General features: G+C 37.9%; 1 pseudogene; it reads left to right on the top strand.

The window, feature by feature from the left end:
- The first annotated feature begins 12,159 nt into the window (after positions 1-12,159).
- LOC149215177 (uncharacterized) lies at positions 12,160-12,819 on the top strand (annotated as a pseudogene).
- The last annotated feature ends 239 nt before the right edge of the window (positions 12,820-13,058 follow it).

Consider the following 13,058-nt stretch of genomic DNA (forward strand, 5'->3'; position numbering starts at 1 on the left):
TGTGATAATGTTTTCTCCTTTTGGTATGATGCCCGTACTTTGTTCCTGCATTCCTTTGCTATATTTCCAAGCTTGTTACATGCATAACATCTTACATGTTTCATATTCCTTTTGTAGCAATCAACAACTTTGTTACCAAACATATTGCAAGGAAAAAAATATCCCTGAAAGTACCTGGAATGCGATGATCTTTCTGTGTGATGATCTTGAACCATTATTCTTCTACATCTGGCTGCAACATGTCCAAGATTATGACATACATAACATTCAACATTATGCATTGGAGGAGTAAAAGATTTTCTTTGAAGAATTTCTTTCCTTGGTTGTTGATGGGATTGACTTCTCATCTCCTTGTCAAGCATTTCAGATTTTGCATTACAGTTCCTTGTCTTACTTTGTGAACTAGATTCACCTTTAACAGATTCATGAAAACCAAGACCAGTTTTGATAGCAGGAGACCTTTGACTACTAAGAATATCATCGAAAATCTTAGTACTATCTTGAAATCATAAGATTTTATCCTTTTCTTCTAATTTATCCTTTAGAATATTTACCTCATCCTGAAGTTGCTCTTCCTTTTCAGGATACTGCTTCTTTATGTTTTCTTCAGCTTTTCTTCCTTCTTTCAACTGATGTCTTAATTCAAGAACTTCGTTTTCTTGTTTTTCAAGAGCTTGGAGTAGATATTTATTCTGCTTCTTTGATTCTTCAAGATCTTCCTTTAGCGAGTGGATCATAGCTTCAAGCCTTTCATAATAACTGGATCTATCTCTGAGTTTCTTGATGATTGTGCTCCTTTCATTGACTTCATTTCTTAATGATGTCACTTCATCTTGCAACTTTTGACATTGATCTTCCTTGTTCTTGAATAACTTCTTTACCTTGTTTCCTTCCTCTAGTTGAGATTTTAGTTTGGTAGCTTCTTCTTTGAAGGCACATTCTCTTTTGTTCAATAGATCTTTTTGATCTCTAATTTTGTCTGTAAGCCTTTTAAATTCTGCCTCTATTTGATATCTTTCTTGCTCACCCATAAGAGAAAATTCAGTTGTTTCGCTATCACTTTCATCATCTTTACAAGGATAAATAGATGTATCACCAGAGGATAACAAATTCATACCTGATAGATCTTGTTCATCTTCATTCTGAAGTGATTCTGAATCTGAAGTGATTATGAATCTGAAGTGCTTCTTCCACATATTCCCCAATCAATTCTCCCATTGTCGTAGTCTTTCTGAGATGACTTCTTCTTCTTAGGTGCTTTCTTCTTGAGCTTCTTTCCCATTGTTTTGTGGATCTCCTTCAAGCGATCAAGCTTCAACCAAAGGACTTGCTCTGATACCAATTGTTGGAAATAATACTGAGAGGGGGGGTGAATCAGTATTATCAAATCAATAAAACTTTTTCATTTCCATACTTAGATACATATACGCTACTTCAGTTAATGGAAACAACATGTATACGCAACTGTGTCTAATGCAACTAGCGTATATCCAGCATACTTATGATTAAGTTAATCCATTAAATGTTGATCTTTAGTTAGTGCATCAGAACTTCATTAACCATATGAATAGTAAGCAGGTGCAGTAAAATAGAACAGATCATCACACACAAGAAGCACACATGAACACCATGCTATAAGGTGGAAACCCAATGTGGGTGAAAACCACCTGCTGCAAGTTGTCTCTATCTTCTTTTAATAAGGAAATTCATTTTACAATATTTTTTTTACTGGTGCAGTCTTATACCAGTACACAAGCTTATACCTGCAGAAGTCTACGACCTTCTCTCGTTCTCCAGCCTCTCCTGGAAGGGAGCTACAACCCCCTGAGCTCTTGTACTAGCCGATCCATTTACTAGTACACAGGCTGCTACCTGCTGAAATGCTCCAACCTCTACTCGTTTTCCAACTGCTGCTGGAAGGGAGCTACCACTCCCTTAGCTCTTGTACTAGCTAAGATACTAGTACGTAGGTGCCAGCCTACAATCTTCTCTCCTCCGGGTACCACGTTTCTTCAATTTTCAGACTGGATACTCCTGAAGTACAACACATAATCTGAAGGCCACGTTTCATCCAATTTTCATACTGGACCCATCAACAACATTGAAGCACAAAATTAATCATCACTGCAATACACCTGCATCATCAATCTCTGAATCACCTAATACTAAAACACTGAAACCATCTCAAAATGCAGTCACCAGAACACAGAGCAGAACACTAAACTCTGCAACAATATTCAGAACCAACTGTATCATCACAAAACATGCATCAGAGTGACTACACTACTTGGAAGTGTTGAACCAGCGTGTATACGCAACCTCACCAAGATGAACCAGCGTATATGTCATTAATCACTTGCTTATAACTTTGCTTCACTTCCTGACTTCAGACATACCCCGATCATTACATATACAAGGATAATATGTATGTTAGCAACCAGATCTAGTTCATCAGATCTCATAAAGATAAGTCATTCTTATCCAGATCCATTATAGATCTCATCCATCAATACTGAAGCTAAACATGATCAACCAATCTGAATATGCAGAATACTGACACCAGTAAACATTCATCAAAACTTATCATCAACTAGAAACACCTGTAACTTCAAACATCATAGCTCATATGGTATACGCTACTTAGATGTATCTAACCCGCGTATGTACGCGCTTTTATCACATTCAACCAGCGTATACATCTGTAGATATTCATTCATGATTTGCAGCTATTTCAAACTTGAGCTTTACCTAGATCATAACATTTACAGAACATTATATGCGTCAGTATACATATCTAGAGTAAGCAAGATCAAACCGTATAGAGATGATTCATTCCAAGCCATTAGATCCCAATCTATCCTTAGATCTTGTTCTCCATCAAACGCTGAGATTCCTCCTTAGCTCAGATCAAGAAAAGCATCATGAACCCATAATCTGCATACTAGATCTCATACTTCATCAGATATTCCAGACTTTCTCAATATATTTTTTCCTAATGATCTTCTTCTCCTTTTATAGTCTTAGGCCTTACTCAATACCATGATCCAAAACCATAAATAATCAATACCATTGACCCAATACCTGGGATCAATACTTTAGACGAGATACCATGGTCCAAAACCATAGGTCCAAATACGAGGGACTAAATACCATGGAACAAAACCCAATGTATGCGCCTTCCCTTGCATGAAAGTGTGTGTATACGTATATGCGTCTTTTGATCGGTGATCCTGTGTGTATACGCGACTTTGCTAAGAGGAACCTACGTATACCTTATTTTCTTCATTCTTTGTAGTCTGATCATCAACTCTTTGCTGCTGCACTATGATCTATCATCTATGTGATTTGCCATCAAGGACAACACTTGTCTCATAATGCCAACAAAAGGATGCACCTGAGTCAATCAACCACGCCTCATGATCTACATGTGTACTTGAAGAAGCCAAGTACACATCCCCACCTTCATCTGAGGTGGTTTTCGCCTCTACAGAAGGAGAATCATCATATCCCTTTCATTTATCAAGAGCTTTAGATTTACAGTCCCTTTTGAAGTGCCCTTCCTTTCCACATTTCCAGCACACCACCTTTACAGGTTTTCTTGGAGATTTAGATCTCCCTCTAGATTTAGATCTCCCACTCGATGACTTTTTTTTTTTTTGTTCTAGGACCGTCCTCATACAGACAAGGCATCACCATTTTGGCTCTCCATATTTTTCCGTCTCATCTCCTCCGTGAGCAAGGATGAGACTATTTCATCAAACTGCAAGGCGGTTGCATTGCTACCTATTGCAATAACCAGACTATCCCACGAATCTGGTAGAGAACACAACAAACTGTTGCACTTATCTTCATCTGAAATTTTAATATCAACAGATGCTAACTAGCTTACCACAGTATTAAATTCGTTCAGATGCTCTGTCACCTAGTCTCCATCTTTCATCCTCAGGTTATACAGCTTTTTCCGCAGGAACAACTTATTCACCAGAGACTTAGATTGGTACAAAGTCCCTAACTTGTCCCACAAAGTCTTCGCCGTAGCTTCCCCTGATACATTCAGCAATACTGGATCTGAGACACACAATCGTATTGTGCTCTTTGCCTTCCAATCCAACTTCTTCCATTCTTCATCAGACACTCTTGTTGGTTTAGTACCTGGATCTACCGCAATCCACTGATCTTTATCCACCAACAGATCCTCCATCTTGAGTTTCCACAACTCAAAACTCTGACCATTAAATTTCTCAATCTCTATCTTTCCACTGCTCGCCATCTTCTTTCACCACCAGAATCAATCTCGCAGATCTCCCACTGAACAGGGTTTACCACAGGCCCGAGCGAAACCCCTCAACAACAAAGGCGTCCCCTTGAAGCCAAAATAGCTCTGATTCCAAATGTAGGTTTTAACCACGTACAGAAATTACCTGCATACGAATTATAAAAAAACACAGAAAATAAAAATATGAGAGCATAACACATAAAACACATATACACAGAGATTTCCCCTGGATCCCAAAACTGGGACTACCAGCTTGATTTTTCATTATATTCCTTTCAATGTTACAATACATATGTATACATGTCGAAGCATCCAATACCGTGGACCGAAAACCATCGCGTCCAAAACCATGGACCAAAAAACATAGGTAGGTTTGCCCAACCTAATATAGGGTCCAAAAAAAAATTCTCGGGGCATTGCTCTGGACCCTGTAGAGGGGGACTACCTGCCCCCCTCAAACCACCCGGACAGGGGGGGCTTCCGCCCCCCTGTGACCCCCCCGTTGCGCAATCGACGCAACGAAGGGGGGGCTCCACCCCCCCTAACCCCCCATTTCACTACATAGGTTAGTCGTGGAAAGAATATAACACAACCCTATGCTCAGATAGATTGTTGAAACCTGTAGATTTCATATTTGTGATATGTTTGATGAAATTATTGTCATAGATGGCTTGATTATGTCAAGTAATTGATCAAGTTTTATGTTATATTCTTTGTCTTGGTGTCATTTATTGTCTTGGAAAGTCTCATCAAGTTCCAGGAAGTGGTTTAGAGAGTAGCCCTGAAAAAGTGGCTTAAATATTGCAGCCTCTAGCATAGAACTGGTTGAAAAATACTGCAGTCTCTCCCTTGTAGGCATTGTGGGAGCGACTTGAGGGTCCCAGTCACATGAATTCCCATGTCATGGGAGCGAATGGGGGTTTAATTCATTAAAAGGATAGGTTAACTCAGGGGTTGGGAACCTGGAGTGGTAGATTAACTCCAGAGGGTCCTGTAGCACCTGAGGGAGGTTTGTAAGGTGTTGGTTCGATGGTTCCACTTCCTTAAATATAGTTAGGGAGTTGAGATATATCATAGTAACTCTTGGTCACATGTTTACCCTGGTGACTGATTAGCTTGGGTAAATGTGGGAGGAGGGTGTTACAGAGAGGAACAGACTGCTGAGGACAGGGTAGACGTAGCATGTGGGCCAAGTCAAGCATGGGAAGGCGACTGAAAATAAAACCAAGTGGAGTCGAGGCCCGTATACCTACTTACATCATCCTGGTAAGGAAATTTCGGAAGGAATTATTGAGCACACAATTGAGGAAGATCGAGATGACGTAGATTGAGGTATGCATGTAAAGTGGGAACGAACTCCCGATAGGAAATATAGAAGTGGGCCATTTGATTGATGAGTTGTATTTACTGATAAATGTTATGTACAAAATAAATTAAGTTATGTTAGAATAATTCATCACTTGATTGTGTCGAGCCGAAGGTTCCATCCTAGAAGGTCGAGAGAGGGGAACATAAAGAAGCAGTTGCGTTGACTAGATGTCGCGTTGATGCGAAGATCAACCAATAAGAAAAGCATCAGGATGACATGGAATCCTATTGTACGAAACAAGTAGGGTGAAGTGGGCCACGAGTACTGTTGATTCATCCTAAAGGAAAGTGATTTAGCATATTTGAAAAGGGATAGGAACAGAAATTGATAGGATCCGAGATCAACATCTAACAAAAATATTTCCATTTCACGGAGTTCGTCTACTAAAGGAGAAATAATTTGCGCAAATAGGAGAGGGTCGGGTTGAAGAGGATAGGGCATACGTGGCATGTGGGCCAATTCGAGTATAATAAGGTGATTATAAATAAATCCAAGTGGATTTTGGGCCTGCATACCTACTTACATCATATCAAAAAGGAAACCCTAGAAGCAACGCTCGAGCGCACAGTTGAGGAAGGTCAGGATGATGTAGATCCAGGATTATGTCCAAAGTGGGAATGATATCCCAATAGGAAAAATTGAAGTGGAACATTTTATTGATGAGCTATCCCGACAAATAAATGCTATGTATAAATGTTAAAAGGGTCAATACCTAGGTTATATAGGAAGGTCATATGAAGGACCTTTTCCTCGCACTATGTTATCACAAAGCTTGCCTCTCACGACTATTATAAAGGAAAAGGGGCTTATATTATGATTCCTCCTATGTGCCTATTATATAGAAGAAGTCGATGGAATAGTGGTTCTTACCCAAATTTTTGGGTTCAACCATATTATATATGCAGAGCTTTTGGCTTTGGTGGCTATAGTTAAAATCTCTTGAATTTGGTAGTATTAGAAAAGGGTTTTATATACTATTATGGATCCTCCCACTTAATTTTAAATGGGTAGTTTTTGGGCATAAAGGGGATTTATTTCCTGGGGTGGATTAATGGAAGCACCAGTCAGCTAGAAATTTAGGATGTTGATAAGATCCTAGCCGAGTCTACATAAAAAGTGGTATAAGAGTAGGTTTTAAACCTACTTGTTTGAATGTTTAAAGAAATAGTGGTAGCATTAGAACCAAACCAACAAACGAGATACTAGCAGAGGAGTTGTGGAGAAAGGTGTTATATTAGGATCATATTTGGAGGAGTCTAAAAGAGGTAATTTTTCTTTTCTTTTACAACTTATATTAAGTTGGAGATTGATGACCACAAGGTGAATTTTTGAGGGAAAAAACTTGAGATTTTGGGAGGAAGAAGAACAAAATGTGTTTGAATCAAAATTGCAATGATGGAGGAAGAGACAAAAAAATTAAAGATACAAATATCTTGAGAAGAAATTGAAGGGTATTTGCATTATGATGCAACAATTCAGAGGCATAACAAGTGATTGCAGGAGGTTAAAAGAGTTAATGCACTCTTAAGGAGGATTGTTTGAAGAGTACAAAGAATAAGTGCTTTGGAGGAGGATTGGTTTAGAGGAGTGGACCAAAAGGAATTTTGTTGAATCATAAGATATTGGTATAGGTCTTATAAAATATGTATTATGTTTTGTGTTAACTCTAGTAATCAATAAATGTTTTTTCAGGTAACAAAGAAGGAATATTGGTATCAAATAGTGTAACCATGAAGCTATGGTAGAGAAAGAGTGAGCAAGCATAGCTCTCAAGTGGAGGAATTGTGAGAAAATTCCAACAACAAGATGAAATTGTTGAAGAGAGGACAACAAATTTCTCAAGAGAGGAAGAGAGAGATGAGTGGATGAAGATGCAAAATCCTAACAACTTTGAAAGTTGAGGAGCAGGTGTGCTCTAGAAGGAGAGGTTCTACTACAATGAAACGGAAGAAGAAAACTCCCAACAGTTGAGGTTGGGTAGATGTCGTAAAAGGTAGTTCCACTGTGAGTGTGGGTAGAATATCCAAGAGAAAGAGAAGAGAAGGATACCAAGAGGAGGACTTAGTACCGTGACAAGTGGCAGGCTTGTTGAAAATATGGAGAAGATTTGTTGTAGCTCACAAGTGGAAAAGGAGATTTCATAGAAGAAGGAAAGAATGGATTCTAATGGGAATGTTAAGGGAAATTCAAAGAGAAGAAGTAATAATCAGATGAAAGGAAATTCCAAAGCAGTTGGCATAAAGAGGATGAGTGATGATGAATTTAAGAAGGAGATGGTTGAGTTAAGAATAGAACTCAATCATTTGAAATAGTTACTAAAAGAAATCTAGGAAGACCAAATATATGGCTAGATAATGAAGGAGAAAAAGGTGATATGGCATCCATTGCAAAGGAAGTTGAGGAAGAAGATGTATGACAGGTTGAAGGAATAACTCAGGGAAGTTGAGTATAAAATGATTGTTTTTTAACACAGTTTATTTCTTGATGCAGAGGAAGCTAGAAATGTTGAGGAAGAATTTATAGACAACTCGATGGTCTATGGGATTAGTTTGGATCAACATGAAGATGAGGCAATTGAAGCATTAGGTGAAGATCCTTATATTTTTCAATCTAACATTTTGTGTATGAATGAAGTATTGGTAGGTGATGGTCAACATTTAAATGATGTGCTTATGCAGGTTAATGAGAAGTGAGACTTCTAGAAGAGATGGTTGAGAGGGAGAAATTTTGTAAGCATGTGCTTATTGACTTTGAAAATGATGGATTTAATAGGGAAGTTGTTATGATAGAGGAAATTGAAGTAGAATAGACCTTAATTCTTGTTTTAGAAGAAGATGAATCAAAATCACCTCTTGGAAATTATGTGAGTACAGAAGATGAAATAAAATCATAAGGTGGAGAATTACTTCATGAAGACATGCTTGAGGAGATTTCAATACTAATTGAAAATATCATGTCAGAGGGAGAAAGAACAGATGAAGGTGAGATAGAAATTTTGGAGGAATGGTTGGCCAGAGATCTAAGTAATGGATATTGCATGGAGGACATAGGTACAATTCAAAGTGATTTTATTGAATTGTATGAGGAGTTGCATTTCTTGGAGGAGATGATATAAAGCTAAATACTGCATATTCAACAAAAACAAATTTAGAGGAAATTGTGTTAAAAACAATGAGGAGCGTACTACAAAATATGATCAGTGGATTGACAAGAGTTTTATAGCTCTTATGACAAAATAGCATATGCAACAGCTTGAGGACAATGACAACAATGAAGTTCATCCAAAGATAGCGGTTGATAAAGTGATTAATGAATTGTGAATGCCGATGAGGAATGCATTCAGGAGAAGTTACTACAGGTAGAGAAGGACAGATAACAAGAAGATGCAACTAACTGAAGAAATTTGTATCAACAAAAAAAATGGGTAGAAGCGACATAAATTATGGAAACCTAGAGAATTAAAGGAAATAGAGCAAAGTAGAAGACCATATAGGCATCTATGAACTAAAGTTTGGGATCTAGGATGACTTCATCAACATATGAAACACACATGGCCAGGAGACCATGAATTTTTTTCACCTTAAGAGTATGATGTAGGAGCATCTTACCTCCAAGTCAAAATACATTTTGATTAGACTTAGGGGTCTTTCATTTTCATGGGAGTTGGTTCCTAATTGAATGTAATTGTTTTTATTTCTTATATTTTTTAGTAAACTTAGAGGGAATTGTGAATATTATAACTAGATCTACTTCTAAGAAGATATATCGAGAATGTTGAGTGAATTTATAATTAGTTAGGTATATTAGAGGATAGGTGGATCTAGAGGATCCTAGAATAAGGGTTTGTTGAGGATTTCATGGATTTGAACTAATTTTAGGTCAGAATCCTCTTCTATATAATTATGTAAATTGAAGAAAAAATGTATATAGAAGAAGGAGCGTTAGAGGAGAGTCGAGAGGATTGATGAAGCCAAGGCCAAGGATGTCCATAAGGAAAGAAGTGCCAATTGTACTGTAAATCAAACTAGATCACTAAAAGGCCTCATATGTAACGATTATGTACACATTGTGTGAATATTAATGAAATTAGTCACTTTGTTTGAGTATGAAAAGATTGTGTGAATCCTATATTAATGTATGGATTTAGGTCTATATATTATATTAGATCTGAGTGTGTGAATTAAGAGTGTCGCATGTGAATCAAATATCAAGAGGGAGAGTGTCTGAGAATACAATTTAAATGCAAAGGAATTGATTTCACAGAGGAAGTAGAAATCGTTTGGAGAAGGGCCTAGAGTCCCTTTAAAGTTTAAAAATTTATCAAGTGATCATTAATCAACATAGTGGATCAAGGATCTAATCCAATCATAATTGTGTAGTGGGAGGGATTAGAGATGCAACATAATCATGGAGATCTAAAGATTATAAACGATTAGAGGAGGAGTGCTAGTTTAAGCTTGAGGAAGAAGTCAAGCATTAAGTACAAGAAAAAAGGAAAGCTTGAGGACATAAGGTCAAGATTAGAGTAAAATGGACTGGAAGTCGAGCATGAAGTAAAACAGAGAAGAGCGAAAGACTTAGATTTTTTAGTCTCAATGAAGAAAGCATTAATTAAGAGAAGTCGAGAGACATAAATTTAGTTATGTTAGAAGAGTCCATCACTTGACAATATCGAGCCAGAGGTTCCATCCTAGAAGGTCGAGAGAGGAGCGCATAAGGAAGCAGTCAAGCTCACTAAGCATCAAGCTGATGCAGTGGAGTTCAACCAATAGGAAAAGCATCAGGATGACATGCAAGCTTGATGTATGGAAAAGGTAGAGTAAAGTGGGCCACTAGTACTATTGACTCATCCTTGAGGAAAGGGCATGCACATCTTTGAAAAAGGGTCGGAATTGATAATTGATGGGATCTAGGATCAGTAGCTGACGAAAATATTTTAGTTTCCTATATTCCATCTCCTAGAGGAGGAATCCTTTACGCAAATAGGAGAGGACCAGACTGCTGAGGATGGGGCGGATGTAGCATGTGGGCCAAGTCGAGTACGAGAAAGAGACTGCAAAGAAAGCCAAGTGGAGTCGAGGCCCGTATACCTGCTTACATCATCCTAGAAAGGAAATCCCATAAAGAATGCTTGAATGCATAGTTGAGGAAGGTTGGGATGACGTAGATTTGGGCTTACATGTAAAGTGGGAATGAACTCTCGATAGGATATATAGAAGTGGCCCATTTGATTGATGAGTTGTCCCGATGGATAAAAGCTATGTGTGAATGTTAAAAGGGTTGGGACCTAGGTTTTATAGTAAGGTCATATGAAGAAACTTGTCCTTGTGCTATGTTATCACAAAGTTGGCTCCAACGGCTATTACAAAAGAAAAGTGATCTGAATGGAAAGTCGCATCCATCCTTGGTAGTTACCCATGGTATTTTCCCATGGTATTCACGCATGGTATCTACCCATGGTATTGTAACTGAAAAAGGCTATAAATAACAAGCCTCACTTTGTAAGAGGACATATTCGTCCACACAACATAGATGGAATAGCTTTCTTTAATTTAATTAAATGTTTCTTTACGTGTTTTCTATGTTTTATCTTCTCTTTGGGTGTTTTCATCTCTCATCTCCCCGCATCCAAATCAATGGTATCAGAGCGGGTGAAGACTCCATGGAAGTCATGTTTTTTTAGGGTTTCCAATGAAAATCGTTAAATCTAGATCTAGATCATGTTTTCTTGTAACTCCTGAAACTCTTTTCTATGTTGCAAGCATCCTTTGGTGGTGGGAAGTTTTTTGTTGGGTCGCATGATCAAACATCGTCAATTCTGGAAGGATCTTTAGTCGTTTACATGTGAGGAACCAGACAAATTATTTTTATTGTCTATGATCTCGCTCTCTATGATATTGGAGGCATGCCTAGAGTCATAGTTAATGTTGGTTGCAGGAACCATCTATTTTTATCGAGGCCCAACACTAGGACCGGGTCTCCTCCTCCACAACACCACACCAAATCATCCCTCATTTACATTAATATAATCAATTGCGATGATATGATATTTTGAGTTTCTAGGTAGCCAAATATGGTCCTTGGATTATCATTGATATTCTTCTTCTTCTTTTTTTGTAGTTACATTGGTTACCAATTGTGAGTGGGTCTGAGCAACACACAACTATTCCTTCTTTGGTTCTCCAATCCAATACGCATATTCTTGTAAACTTCTGAGGAACACTTTCATCATTTCTAGTTTCTCATATGATTGGTTAGTCTTATCTCATCAGTGATGTTTTGATACTATGGATGAAGATGGTAGACTATGTATGGTGGTTGACCACCTTCAATTCAAATTCAATCAAGAGTGGCTTTGTTGGCTTGCAAAAATAGGGAGCTATATTTGCAAGAGAAGCCACTGGACCATTAATCGGAGCCTCAGTGTGTGGATGATCCACAAGTTAGGCTGTCAGATTTACCAATGCCAGATGTGACAAGGGGATTCAAAGTTTGGTCGGGGAATATTGTGAAAATGCAATTTCATTTGAAGTCATAGTTGAATTCGGAGGTGACGAGTATGGAGGAATCATCATTGTTGATGCCATGGAGTCCTCTCCACTTTGTATAGATCCCAACATTGAGGGACTCATTTCCAGAGGGCGACAATACGCCTTTCTCCATTCACTCCGCTAATTTCACTCCACTTGGATTTCCATCACACTGGTTGATGTCGACGTTGTTCTCGAGGTGCCACTCCAGGACGTCCTTAGGCACCCATTTTTGGGGCAAGGATATCCCCATTGAAAACCACAGTAGAACTAAATGGCCTCACCTCAATTCCATCGCAAATTAAGTGTTTCATGACAATGATTCTAGCAGGAGAAAGGTCTGGCCACATTATTTTCATGTCCTGCTCTTTGTATCATGTTTTGCTCTTATTTTTGCCATATTTTGTCTAGCATTGTGGGGTGTAAGATGTCCCTATAAGCCCGAGCTTGCCCTGAATATCATTATCTTTAACGACTTCCATTTTGACAAGACTAGTATGCCCACGATGATGATGTCAACAAATTCGACTCTAAAGCTCAATTTCTACAATCTTGCTAAGTTTTTCAGAATTCTTGTGATTTCAATCAATTTGAATCTTTTGTATAACCAACATAGATCCATATTAACTACCGATCTAACATGAGAAGAGAGATCAAATTTTTTTACTTGCAAAATTTTTAGAGTGCAAAATACAATGTTATTTTTTATTGTTTAAATTGTATTTTTGAATGCTTAATTGAAGACTTCTTATTTGAACTTAAGGTGGATGAGGTTTATTTTTTTAATTGAGGGCCTATATTGATTCTCAAGGGAATATGCTCAGCATATGCTTAGTCTTAATGCTTATCAACTTAGTGTATTAAAGAGTTTGTTAGGTTGCAT

Source organism: Pinus tabuliformis, chromosome 1_1 (genome assembly GCF_031772625.1).
Source record: "Pinus tabuliformis cultivar Carrire ecotype Pingquan chromosome 1_1, CPIR1, whole genome shotgun sequence".
Classification (NCBI taxonomy): domain Eukaryota; kingdom Viridiplantae; phylum Streptophyta; class Pinopsida; order Pinales; family Pinaceae; genus Pinus; species Pinus tabuliformis.